Raw genomic sequence first — 13,074 nt, forward strand, 5'->3', positions numbered from 1 at the left:
AGCCAATCAGGATTTGCTCTCCTGTCCGACTCCTGATTGGTTAAGAATTGTGGCACAAATATCACGCCTCGACCCTTGCATCGCAAGCGTAAATCAAAGTTTCGTACGTGTTGAGGAGAGACGAAGCAAGCGTGCGCGAGGACTGTTTTGTACGCACGAAACACATTTTGTACGTACGAAACACATTTTTGGTACGTACGAAACACATTTTGTACGTACGAAACACATTTTTGGTACGTACGAAACACATTTTGTACGTACGAAACACATTTTGTTACGCACGGAATTGTGGCACAAATCTAACGCCATACGAGTGTACCTTGTGAACCGGCGGACCACCCAATATGGCGCCCAAAGAAAAAACTCCCATGATGCATTACGATGTGCAAGCGACCTATAGCATGGGATCGAACCCACAATCTCTGGGTTGACAGACAACTACCTTTCCACTGATCCACACTGCCCGAATGCCAAATGGGAAAAGTTACTGTTAGGAGTTAACTGTTTGCTAAAACCATAAAAGTGCGTATCTTACGAAAAGTCTCATGTTGCCTTCAAGGCCCCTCCAAACCATAGGAAACCACAGAACCAACCCGTGAACCACACACGGGTTGCTATAATATTGTGGAGCGTCACGTCCTCGAATTACCTCGCTTTTGGTCTTTGGTCATTGGTATCCTCAAGTAGTTCTTCTGGTCAGCGGGCAAGGCTCTCTGGCGCCATGAAAAAATTAACTAAAATGCTAACGATTCCAGGATAATCCAGATTCTCAACACCACCACCAACAAGTTATAAAATGGGATTGACAGATTGGGGGCCACCTAGTGGCCAGGGTCCTAAACTGCTGCTTAGTCAAACCAGAGTCAAGTGGCAATCTATACAGCATTGATGTAGCCTACTACATAGACATGGTGACGTGTATAATAAGTAAGTTTAGTTTTTATACAACAAAATACAAATGATATAATGAGGTGGGTATTTTGTCATTATTGACAGAAGGTCCTTCAATGACGGACGCTCATTTTGTTAACTATTGACGGAAAACTTCAAAAAATTGACGAACTAAGCATTGACAGAAGGGGGTTGGTCAATGTAATCGCCAATCCATCAAAAAATTCATTTGAATAGTCGGGCTGTGTTTAAAAAAAAATGAATTTTTTTAATTGATTTTCCTTTTCGAGCCTGATATCGATTCATGAAAAGAAAACAGTAAGATAAAAACATGGCCTTTAAAATTCTATTTTCTTATGAATTCATGGGAAAAAGATATATTAAAATCGATTCACTTTGCTTCATCTTACCTTCTAGTTTCCTGACAACTTAACAATTCTGGCGGGACTTTGATGTATCTGGTGAGATTGAAGGGTCTTGGATTTATAACAGGTTTCAGGTGAATTAAAGAGCACAAACACACACACACACACAAGTTTGTGGTACTATCTTTGTGGGGCCATCCCATATTATGTATTTCCTAGCCCCTTACCCTAACCCCAACCATCAAAAATGATTGCCTAACCACAACCCTTACCCCACCCATAACCCAATTCAAACCTAAACTCTAAAATCAAGTCTTGATTTTGGATGATATAGGCCCTTTGTATGATATAAGCCCTTTAAATTAATCTGTGAGGTTGGTGGGTCAGTTAAAAAAAAAAAAAAAAAACACCCAATGGTGCGTATTTGAGAACCATTCCAGAATTGTTCAGTGCAGCCCTGGTTATAAAGAGCAATTTAGTGTCATGGAAAAAAAAAAAAAAAAAAAAAAAAGTGACATTGCCAAATGTTGGAAAGATAATTGTCAAATGTAAAAATACAATTAGATGCATCAATAAATAGACAACAGTCCATGCCACTGCTTCTGCTTGCTGCTTTGAGATGTATCAATGTTCATGCTGTGAAGTACTTTTGTGGCATGATTCATATACTCCCAATGTGTACTTCTCTTGTATTTGGAGCGCTATCTGTTGCCCTCCAACCTTAATTCTTTCTTTCTTTCCTCCTCAACCAACAATATTTATCTGTCCTCTAATATTCAACTATTATTTCAAACCAGGCTTAATTTTAAAATATTTCGTATTATTAGTATGTGAATATATAGCCACTAGTCACACAATTCCCCTACACACAGACACACATGGGCAACTAATATGTCACATGTATGCAACATACAAAACCTCTGATTTCACACAGCCAGCTGGGGAGTGGCTGTGTAGTAATCACGAGCACTCTTTAATCCTCTCACTCCATCTCAGCACACTCAGCTAGCTCTGTTAAAAGAAAACACATGCACATACACACACATTTCCACTTGTCTTTCTCCCTCTCTTCAGAAAAAAATCACACATAATTAATTAAAAAAAACAATAGTGGTTTCTTAACTACTCGAAAGTGGACGTAAAATGTGATCGGCTTTGGCAAAAGGGTCCTCATGGGTCCATAAATAAAAACTGAACTATTCAAATATTCTTTCTACACTTAATTTCCTTTAACGTGATATTATATAATGAAGGTTACTTACTTACTCACTTACTTACTTACTTACTTACTTACTTACTTACTTACTTACTTTCTTACTTACTTATTTACTTACCTCAAAAACTAACAACCTGACAGCAATTTCCAAGTTGCTAGATTTAAGTCCTTAGTATTCACATTTAATGTTTTGGTACGTCCAAAATTGACCCCAAACTTTTAGGAACTGTTGAAAGACAAATAAGGACATCATCTGTGAATTCAACCCTTTACAGTTACCCTTTAGGAAGATTGACCTCTCAACAGACGTACTCAGTTATAAATCACTTAAAATCCCATTAAGCTTACAATTCATTTCCTGAGGCATTATCAGCAAAAGTTTGGTTGTGTTATTGTTACTACTTGTGATATTTTCTTTTTTAAATGAGGCCAAATTCCTGCAGTGGGAAATTTGATTGAATAATTTTGTGTGGATTAAAAGAGTATTTGCCATTTGGTATGGCCTGCGACAAGAAAGTTTATTGATTATTTATCATGGATGTTATCACTCAAATGCATTTGGTCACTTAAAGGAAATTAAAACATATGTTGATTGTTCAACAAAGTTCTTTTTCAATGTAATGCATAAGGAAACAACAAATCAATACTTTATGCATACTGCACAGCAAGGCTCCCCAACTAAATTGGCAAGAGGTCCACTAACCCAATCAGCCCAATTGACCAGGGTCCGGACATGAAACACCCAACCGCAATAATTTCATTTTCTGCTTTTTTTTTTTTTTTTATTCAATTGTAAACATGTCAGTTAACTGACAAAAACTTCAATTTCTTAAATAATTCAACTGATTTTTAGTCTACTGTTCAAATATTTCTTTCATTCATTTCTATTTTGTGCAAATATTAAATTGTTAAATTTTTCAAGGAAGGGTACATACTTATGAATACAACAATTTTCACATCATTTCCTTTCTTTTTCAGCATTTCCTTCATGCTGCGATTGACTGGCAACCAGTCCAGCGTGTACCCTGCCTACTGCCCAGAGCCAGCTGAGATAGGCTCCAGCACCCCCCGCGACCCTTGTGAGGTATTAGCTGTCAAGAAAATGGATGGGTGGATGGCATTTCCTTTATGGCCAAATATATGTACTCTCCTCTCGTATGTGTTTTCAAAGATGTGATACCCAAAATGTCCTCTATAAATGTTTTAGTCTCCTCATGATAGAATCACACATACACCAAAAGCTGGGGAGAGGATTGTCATTTACATCAATTGATTGATTCATCCGCATCTAACGCAATACACTGGGCACTTTGGATTGGATCTGGGGGCGCACAGAAAAAGGATTTTTGCGCTGCGCCCAAAATCCACTCCATGCGCGTAGGAATACACGGGGCTCAAAGCCCTTTGTTGTCGGTAAAATTAAAGCATACGCCTCAGTCCATTCACTTTTCAGTGTCAATTTTTCTGACTTTTGACAAGCCATACTTCATCAAGTTTGTCGTGAGAATTGCTTGTACCCCGAAAAACAAAACAAAAGTTTGCAAGCTTAGATTACCAGACTCTGTCAAAGAAAGGACCCCCGCTCAAGCATAGCTGCCATCACGCGTGCCTATTCAAAAATCGTCATTTGGTAAAACTCAATATATTTCCCCCCCAGTACATATTCTTGGAAGTCTGGATGAAAGGGTCTTGGGGTCCAGATCTGGACCGCGATCCGCCATTTGGTGACCCCAGCTGTACAGTATTTACAAGTCACTCCAAATATACACTAGGTGCATTATGGGGCAAGGGAGACTTGCTTTGGAAGGACCATCGCAATTGTCTTTTCATCTTCAAGTTTCATAGTTCATAGCTTCAAAAAATGATTTTAATTTCATCCCACTTAAAAGAGCAAAAAGTGGAAATCTGTGGTGGCACTCTGCAACTCCGATATTAAATGTGATATTATATATGTATGATAACAAATTGATGTCACTGTAAAATCTGTGTCTTTTTTTGTTTGCCAATGAAACCAATCTGGCTGCCCTGTGCATCAAAACAATGAATAGCATAAACACTAGTGTCTCATGCATGATTTGTAAGTTTGGATACTTTAATATGACCTGCCACTAACCCTGAGCACACAGAATGAGAAGGAGGGGTGAGGGAGAAAAGTAGTCTAGACAAACCGCTCATTAGAATTTAATGCCGGTGACATCTGGAAGCATTAAAATGCTCTGCTCACTCTCTCTCTCTATCTCTCTCGCTCCCTTTGGAATTACCTTGATTTGGAAATTGATCTAAATGTAGGGTTGGGCAATCCAGATCCAGAAAGTAAAACCCCCGAAACAGACTAGCTTTAGCACATTCTACTCAACAGGTGGAGGTGACCTTGTTTATCTGCCTGTTGATTAGAAGCACCTGTGGCTAAAGACAATCTGTGCCAGTTTTTTTTTATTTATTTTTTTTACTTTCTGGACCTGGATTCCTCACCCCTGATTAAATGTAATCCGATCATCACAACCACAACAGTCGTTAGACAGTTGGCTTTGCTTTTATTTCTTTATTGGGCATACACATGACAATGTGGTAAAAAGTATGTGAACACCAAAGCAAGTGATTGGAAATATGCAGCTCATGGTCCAAATTTTGCCCACTGCCAATTACATCCAGCTAAAGACATGCATAGCAGGTTAATTGGGCGCTCTGTTGTTCCTAGGTGTGATTGTGAGTGTGGATGCGTGTACGTCTCTGTGCGTGCCCTGCGATTGGCTGGCTACCAATTCAGAGTATACCCCGCCTACTGCCCAAAGCCAGCTGGGATAGGCTCCAGCACCCTGGCGACCCTTGTGGGGAATAAGTGGTTCAGAAAATGGATGGGCAAAAGTTGGGACACACCTTCTCATGCAATGCATTTTCTTTATTTTCATGACTATTTACAGTACATTGCAGATTCTCACTGAAAGCATCAAAACTATGAATGGACATATGTGGAGTTGTGTACTTAAAAAAAAGAAGGTGAAATAATTGAAAACACGTTTTATATTCTAGTTTCTTCAAAATAGTCCCTCTTTTTTCTACTGATTTTTTTGCACAGTCTTGGCATTACTTCAATGAGCTTCAAGAGTAGTCACCTGAAATGGTTTTCCAACAGTATTGAAGTAGATCCCAGAGGAGACAATGACAAATGTGTAAAGCAGTAATCAGACCAAAGGGTGGATATTTTGAAGGAACTAGAATCTAAAACATGTTTTCAGTTATTTCACCTTTTTTTGTGAAGTACATAACTCCACATGTGTTCATTCTTAGTTTTGATACCTTCAGTGAGAATCTACAATGTAAATAGTAATGAGTAGGGGTGTGAATTGCCTCGTACCTGACGATTCGATCCGTATCACGATTCATAGGTCACGATTCGATTCGATACCGATTAATTCCGATATGAATTTACAAGTCGATTGTTGCGATTTTTTTTTACTCAAATTTAGAAAATACCATTCAAGTAAACTTGTACATGTACACTGTAAGATTTGTATGAAAATGTAGAATTTATTGATCTGAAACTTCAGTTTTATAACTGTGAGCCACTGTATTTAACAAACAGGTTGTAACCTTTTTCATGTTAGAACAGCATTGAAATAAAATATTAAGACTTAATGTTCCATTAATATAACATTCTTCCATGCTTAAGGTGTGAAAGTTAGTTTTGTTGAATATTTTTCCATCAAAAATGGATGTTAAAAAAAATCGATTTGGCTGCCTATTGAATCGATTCGAGAATTGCGTGCTGTAGTTTGCGATATATTGCCGAATCGATTTTTTTTTAACACCCCTAGTAATGACAATAAAGCAAATTCATTGAATGAGGTGTGCGTGCGTGCAAAAGGGCAGTTTGTGAGTGTCCAAACTTTTGGCCTGTACGGTATATTGTAGCAAAAACACTGAATTGATGGTGTCTGACATACTTTAACATCAGTCAGATGTTTGTTGCACTGCACACAACAATAATCCCTAAATATTCAAGGTCATGGGTTGAAATCTGCGACTTGCTGGCAAATGAAAAATAAAACGTGCATTTGGCCTTTAGCCTTACCTATTAATCAAATTAAGAGAGCACAAGAGAGAGCACACTGATTTCTGGAATCCATTTTAATAGAAGATTAGTAAAAAATTGTGACCTAAGGAGTGCTGACAAAAATCTTTGGTATGTATACAATTATAAGTATGATTTTAAATGAGCTTTTATTATTCTCTGGCTGTGTCAGTCAGCGACACAAGTAATGTAGTAGTGCTACATGGGACCAGAACACGCAGTCCTTTTAATTAAGTGCAGGTTAAATCCAATGCACTACACGTTGCACACACACTGTACACAGTAAATAGTATGAGTGATAAAGTTAGCCAGATTGTGAAAAAAAATACCACACCAATTTCCAGAAAAGATTGAGGAGGAGAGATGGACAGAAAACCACAACATTTTGATGACAATCAGGAACGCATTTTCGTCATTTCACATCACTCGAGCATCAGTGGAATTGCCCCAGAATCATATTGACACCACACTCACTACCTGCTGCCACTACCAGGAGGCAGCCTGCTATCAAACAGAGTGAACACTAATACTTTTTTTTTTTGTTTCACTTTTTATCAATTCAACTTTAATAGAGGTCTGGGCACTACTGAGTGACCAAGGTCGGACATTTAGCCTTTTTGAGTGGTGGCCCGACAGCTAAGATGTGCTAACCCTGTCAGAACCGGTACTGGAGCTGTATATGATATATAAAGCTTTGGGCTTGTTTGTTGTTGTTTTTTTGTTTTTTTTCCCAATGTAAATTTTTTTTTATTTATTCAATACATTAGTATCATATGGCTATTCTAATGTACAATAATGTAGTGACAGTTTCGTTTACAGAATGATACACTAGAAGACATGTTAGGTTTATTGATACTAACTACCGGTATATCTAATCCGGTAGATTTCTAAGTCAACAAATAAATTGACATGCGATTACTGGCTGCATTATTTTATGCTTTATTGGCAATTTGGCATAGGGTGCAAAATAATGAAAAAGGTTAAGAAAAAAGATTGAGAGCAACAACAGCATCCACTGAACTGAATATTTAAATATTTCAGGAGACACTTCCAAGTGTGTGCTATATTTACAACCTGGTCCATAATTCAGCATTAACATTTTTCTCCCAGAAACCTTTAAACACTGAGGTCTGCTTGGGAAATTGTTTTCTTTAACTTGGTTGTGATACAGAGATGAGTATAGCAAGAATAATGCTTTTCACACTTAAAAACTTGCCTGGTCCTCTCACTTACTCTGGTTTTCAGCTTGCCAAGTAAACTACCCAGCAAACAGGTACAGTTGGAAGTTGGCACCACTTGGACTAGTTGGGCTTTGACTGGGCATGGGCAAAGTGGACTTTGTTGTCGGGCAGTAGATGGGGAATAGATAGGCATAAGTGGGCTCTGGCTGGCCTCCACTCCAAAAATATATATATATAAAAAAATATATTTTTCACAGTAACAGCATGGGTGATAGAACTTCCTCCCTGGCCTATATTTCTTTACAATTAAATGAAGACTTTTTTTTTGGGGGGGGGGGTTGGGTATTCAAGTGAATACTTGCTCAAAGCCAGTTGCACTGTTTTCATTTCAAATATCGTCAATATGTTTTGTTTGCACTATTTTGCACCAGAGTGCTGACTTTTAATTATGATTTGAGATTTGCACAATAAATGTTGTTATCCAAAGTTCTTTCATTGTTATTTTTAATCCATTTAGTTTCTATAAAGGACTATGTAAACCAGCAAGCAAATTATTAGAAAAACAAAACAAAACACAACAACAACAAAAACCCTTAAAGCCCCAGTGTGTAGCTCACGACCGCCATCTATCGGTCAAACAAGAGAATGCAATGAGTTTAAGCACACGAACTACGGTGTCTCAGAGAGACCACACTTCGCCAGCCTACCACCGAACTTCACCAGAACAGAAGCGCAAATGTGATGACGTAAGTGAATTGCATTTGTTGAGACATACTGTACAGATCCCGAAATGTGTGATTTAGTGATTTAATTTCAGAATTAATATTTTTGTGGCATTGTTAGGAAGTACTGTACGTCAGCTAATGCTAATGGCTATCTATGTTCATATTTGTTAGTGCAACTAAACCATGCAACAGAGAACACACAGTTATGTTATATGTTTTATAGACATTTGGACCATCCCAAAGAGGGCGAGGAGGGGGCGAGGGAGACGACGAGGAAAGAGAACGCGGTGTCATGTAACGTACAATTATGTCAGCATTGAAAAATAATCCATTCGAGCATGCATGTGAATGGCTCAAAACATACCTTTGCTTGGAATATGTGGTATTTAGATTATATCGTTTGCTGATTTGTTTAGTATATCGTACAAAAATAATGGTGTGAACTGAACTACACATCTGCAACTCAGACTCGTAAACCCCCCCGTGTCTTGTTGCTACTAACCACTCAGAAAAGTGCTGCTTACAAAAACATTTGAAATCCTTTACTCAGATATCGATTTGTCACCATGTTGAACAATTTTACCTAATAAATATCACTAAGCAACTTAATTAGTTTTGATTGAAGATACAACAGCTTCCTTGTACTTCGATGTGCAGGAATTTACATGGCTTTCACAAATAGTCTTGCTCATATAATAATGTACTTCATTGGCTCAGTGACTTTCAGTTCATTGTTTGGTACCTCATCTGACATACAATTGTTACCTTCTTGCAGAGACTCGTACAGGAAATGACCATGGAGGAACATGAAGATATCCAAGTCCAGCTGATAGACTGACACCAAGAAATACTTTTTGACACATTGCTGGCACATCAGCACCACCATGATTTTCCTGTACCTGGATCCCAGACTGCAGTACCTTGGTGGACTTGTGGCAAATAAGTGACACTTTTCCAGATCCTCGAGGACAATACAAAGGTTTTTTACCTGGCATATAATTACTCCATGTCTGACACTTGTTGTTGTAGTTTGTATAACTTGTATATTGTTGTTGTGTGTTAATTTGTACATTTTGAATAACTAAAAAAATACTATTTCCTTTGGCGTCAACATGCAGTGTTCATTCGACACCTAACCTAACACTATTTTACATGACCAGAAATGTAAAACATCAAAAGCCTGGAGAATTATTATAAATGCTTGCAATGACAAGGAATTCTTCATTGGCCAATGAATGTAAGGTACAGTACATGAAAATGAATAAATAAAATAAAGTAAAATAAAAGTCTACATGAAATGAACATATTAACTAAAAAAAAAAAAAAATGCTGTTAGAATATAATGAGCTACATGAATTGCAGGTGTTCCAGAAATTTACCAATACGCTGTGCATTTCAATATATGGAAAATAGACATACAGGTTTGGGCCAAAAGTAGTGTTACAGAGCAGGTATGTGTTGTACACAGCTAAAATATCTGATTACCTCAATACCATGATGTTTTTTTTTGTTTTTTTTGTGTGTGTGTGTGCTGACATTGTCCCCCATTAACATTGCAACATTCCTCAAACTCTCCCGAACATAGTATGATCTGTAATACTACTTTTCGCCTACTCTATGATGTTATTGGGGCAAAATTAAGGAAGGCTTGTCCATTGATTGTGTGAACAGACTGCAGTAAAAATGAAGTCACTTCAATGTTTGCTGGTTTTATTAAGTTTGACATGCTCCTTGACTGCACAAGTACGTGTTATGGAGTGAGGGCATGTTCCCACCAACGATGATATCATATTCTTCAAAGGCTTGCTGAGGAAAGTGAGGGAGGAGTCACTCCATGGCTTCAGACACCTGGTCAGCAGGTCCTGTGTAAAACAAGTGGTGCTTGTACATGTGACCATTCCGTATTGCTTCACACAAAAAGTTCATGTAGTGTGCAATGCCATCCATATGTAAATGACATACCAAGACGTCGGCTGACTTCAGTTTGTTGCAGCTCAGATATGGTAGGTGGAGATACTGGTGGTACAACACCGAAGCCTTCTGGGGTCCTCCATTCAAGTGTCCTCATTCGGGGCATTGCAATTTGGCTGCTGACTCTCCCGTTGATATTTTTTTTTTTCTTGCAGGTTGGTGATGTATTTAAACGGTGCATGAATGCTTGTATACATCAGAATATGGTTCTGGAAGCCCTCAAGTTTGGCTGTTGATCTAGTGTGACACAAACAAAAACAAAATAAAAAATAATAATAATAATTGATGATACTATTATATGTCACCACATTTCCAACAAAGCCCCCAAAATGGAGGTAAGATCTTTAGTTTTGGGGCCCAAAACATTGTATTAGCTAGATAAAAGTAACTTGACTGCATAGAATATGCAAAGGCTGCTTGCTTGTCGAGTTTCCGTGGAAAACGTAGCAGCCTGTAAATTCTTGTGCACCCAATTACACAATGGACCAGTACACACTTGAGTGAGAGAGTTCAGACTCTAGCAGTGCTTACGGTGGAGCCAGCATTTGAGTCCAGAAAGTTATTCCCTGCCGAAAATTAATTTCGAGAACACTATTTTCACCAACCACAACGAAAATAATCATTTTCAACTCCTCCACTAATACAGTATGCTTTAGATTCTCAATTGAAGTTATGGGCAAATATACCTCCGAAATCACAGTTACATTACATTACACAATAACTTGCGCATTTACTCTGAATATAACATGCCAGCGGGAATCTTTTTTTTTTTTTTCAAAGCAATAAAGTAACTACATAACGAAATCGTTCGAGTGGTGTGGAGTCGCTCATCAACAGCTACAGTGATCGTAAAACAATGGTACGAATGTCGTATTAATTAGTACGGTGCATACTTTTTCTCTCGCTCTCAAAACGTAAACACAAATGTACTCTTACTTACCGGTCAAGTAGAAAGCAGTGGAAGGCACCGGCACGTCCCAAACCTAGTCTGTTCCTCATTTCTCTCCGTCTGGCAAATGCAGCTACAATATAAACTCTTGTTTTGTCGCGCTGAAATAAAATAAATTCCCAAAGCAATTGTGATGCTTGATAATGCTCTCTTCGGGGACCGGAAACTCTTCTTCTTCGTTTACATGCGCTCGCCACACAAACCGGAAGTGTGTCTGCAAAGGCGTTCCAAAAACGCGTTAAGAAATGGATTGCTGAAATTTGTCTTTGACGGCACCCGTAGCAGAAAGATGGCGACGAAACATGGCGGACACTAGAAGGTGAGGCGCGGCCATGTAAAATAATTAGTGATTTATAGACTTACCGTTATATTTTAAAAAAGTATGTTTATGCGATACAACATATCTTTTTACTTACTACTAACACAAACATTTGTTTTTTTTTAATTAATGACTTTTTATTTCACCACTAGATGCCACTGTATAATACTGAGTGTATCTTTAAAGAGATCCTACACTTATTTAGCCCATTATAGCAATATAAAGTTAATATTTTGTCTATAATTAATTTGATGCTTTCATTATTTTTCACGTATAAATAGTACCTTTAAAAACACATTTTGCAACTTGCTGTTGACTGTAAATGACATCACAAGGGCTCAGATAACCAATCACAGCTGATCAGTTTTCTAGGTTTGGTCATGTGACATTCACAAGCTGAGCTGTGATTGGTTACCTGAGCCCTTGTGATGTCATTTTCAGTCGACAGCAAGTTGCAAAATGTGTTTTTAAAGGTACTAATTGTACATGAAAAATAATGAAAATATCAAATTTATTATAGGCAAAATATTAATGTTTGACTGCCAAAAATGGCTAAATAAGTAAAGTATCCCTTTAATATCGATTCGATTTGATTAATAAATGAGAATCTCGATTCTTTTATGAATCGAATTTTTGGCACACCCCTAGTTGTTATCCAAAGTAAATTTATTCTTTCATTGTTTTTTTAATCCGTTTAGTTTCTATAAAGGACTATGAAAACCTGCAAGCAAATTATTAAAAAAACAACAACAAAAATAACCCTTAATTCTATACCGTGACTAGGGGCGTTCCAAATCATACCTTCATACCTTCATTCTCCAAGTTCATTTTGACCTGTACAGACAATGTCTTTGTCATTTTAACCAAGAGTTAGTAATAGCTAGACAACAACACTTTTCTGAAATTATTAGTAGGAACCTCAACAATACACGCACTCTATTTGGCGTGGTTGACAAACTTACAAATCCCCCAAATCAAACAGCGCCAGAACTCCTCTCAACAGATAAATGCAATGAATTTGCCTGCTACTTTAGTGAAAAGGTACAAGCCATCAGGTCAAACATTGTTACAAACCAGCAAAATAACAAAACGATGCTGCACTTAAAATCACCTAGGAATAATTTAATTACCATGACAGAATTTGACTCAGTGGATCAAAATACTGTAGTAGACTTGGTTCAGCAATTGAAACCTTCCACGCGCTGTCTTGACACAATACCATCTGGCTTTTTCAAAACCATTGTGAAATCTGTTCAGATCGATTTACAACAAATAATTAATTGCTCACTTCAATCAGGTGAACTTCCTAAATGTCTGAAAGTAGCCGCCGTCAAGCCCATTCTAAAAAAGAGAACACTGGATGTCTCCCTGCTAGCAAATTTTAG

General features: G+C 37.7%; 1 protein-coding gene and 1 long non-coding RNA gene across 26 annotated transcripts in view; both read right to left on the bottom strand.

The window, feature by feature from the left end:
* Positions 1 to 13,074, bottom strand: part of rims1b (regulating synaptic membrane exocytosis 1b) — a 148,401-nt gene that overhangs the window by 120,475 nt on the left and 14,852 nt on the right. The window lies entirely within an intron of this gene.
* On the bottom strand, positions 10,212 to 11,878 carry LOC144020407 (uncharacterized). Its single transcript, XR_013283870.1, has 3 exons — positions 11,362 to 11,878; positions 10,413 to 10,658; positions 10,212 to 10,312 (listed from the first exon to the last, which is right to left on the bottom strand). It is a non-coding gene; the product is annotated as an uncharacterized LOC144020407 (long non-coding RNA).

The sequence above is a fragment of the Festucalex cinctus genome, chromosome 6 (assembly GCF_051991245.1).
Source record: "Festucalex cinctus isolate MCC-2025b chromosome 6, RoL_Fcin_1.0, whole genome shotgun sequence".
NCBI classification, from domain to species: Eukaryota; Metazoa; Chordata; class Actinopteri; order Syngnathiformes; family Syngnathidae; genus Festucalex; species Festucalex cinctus.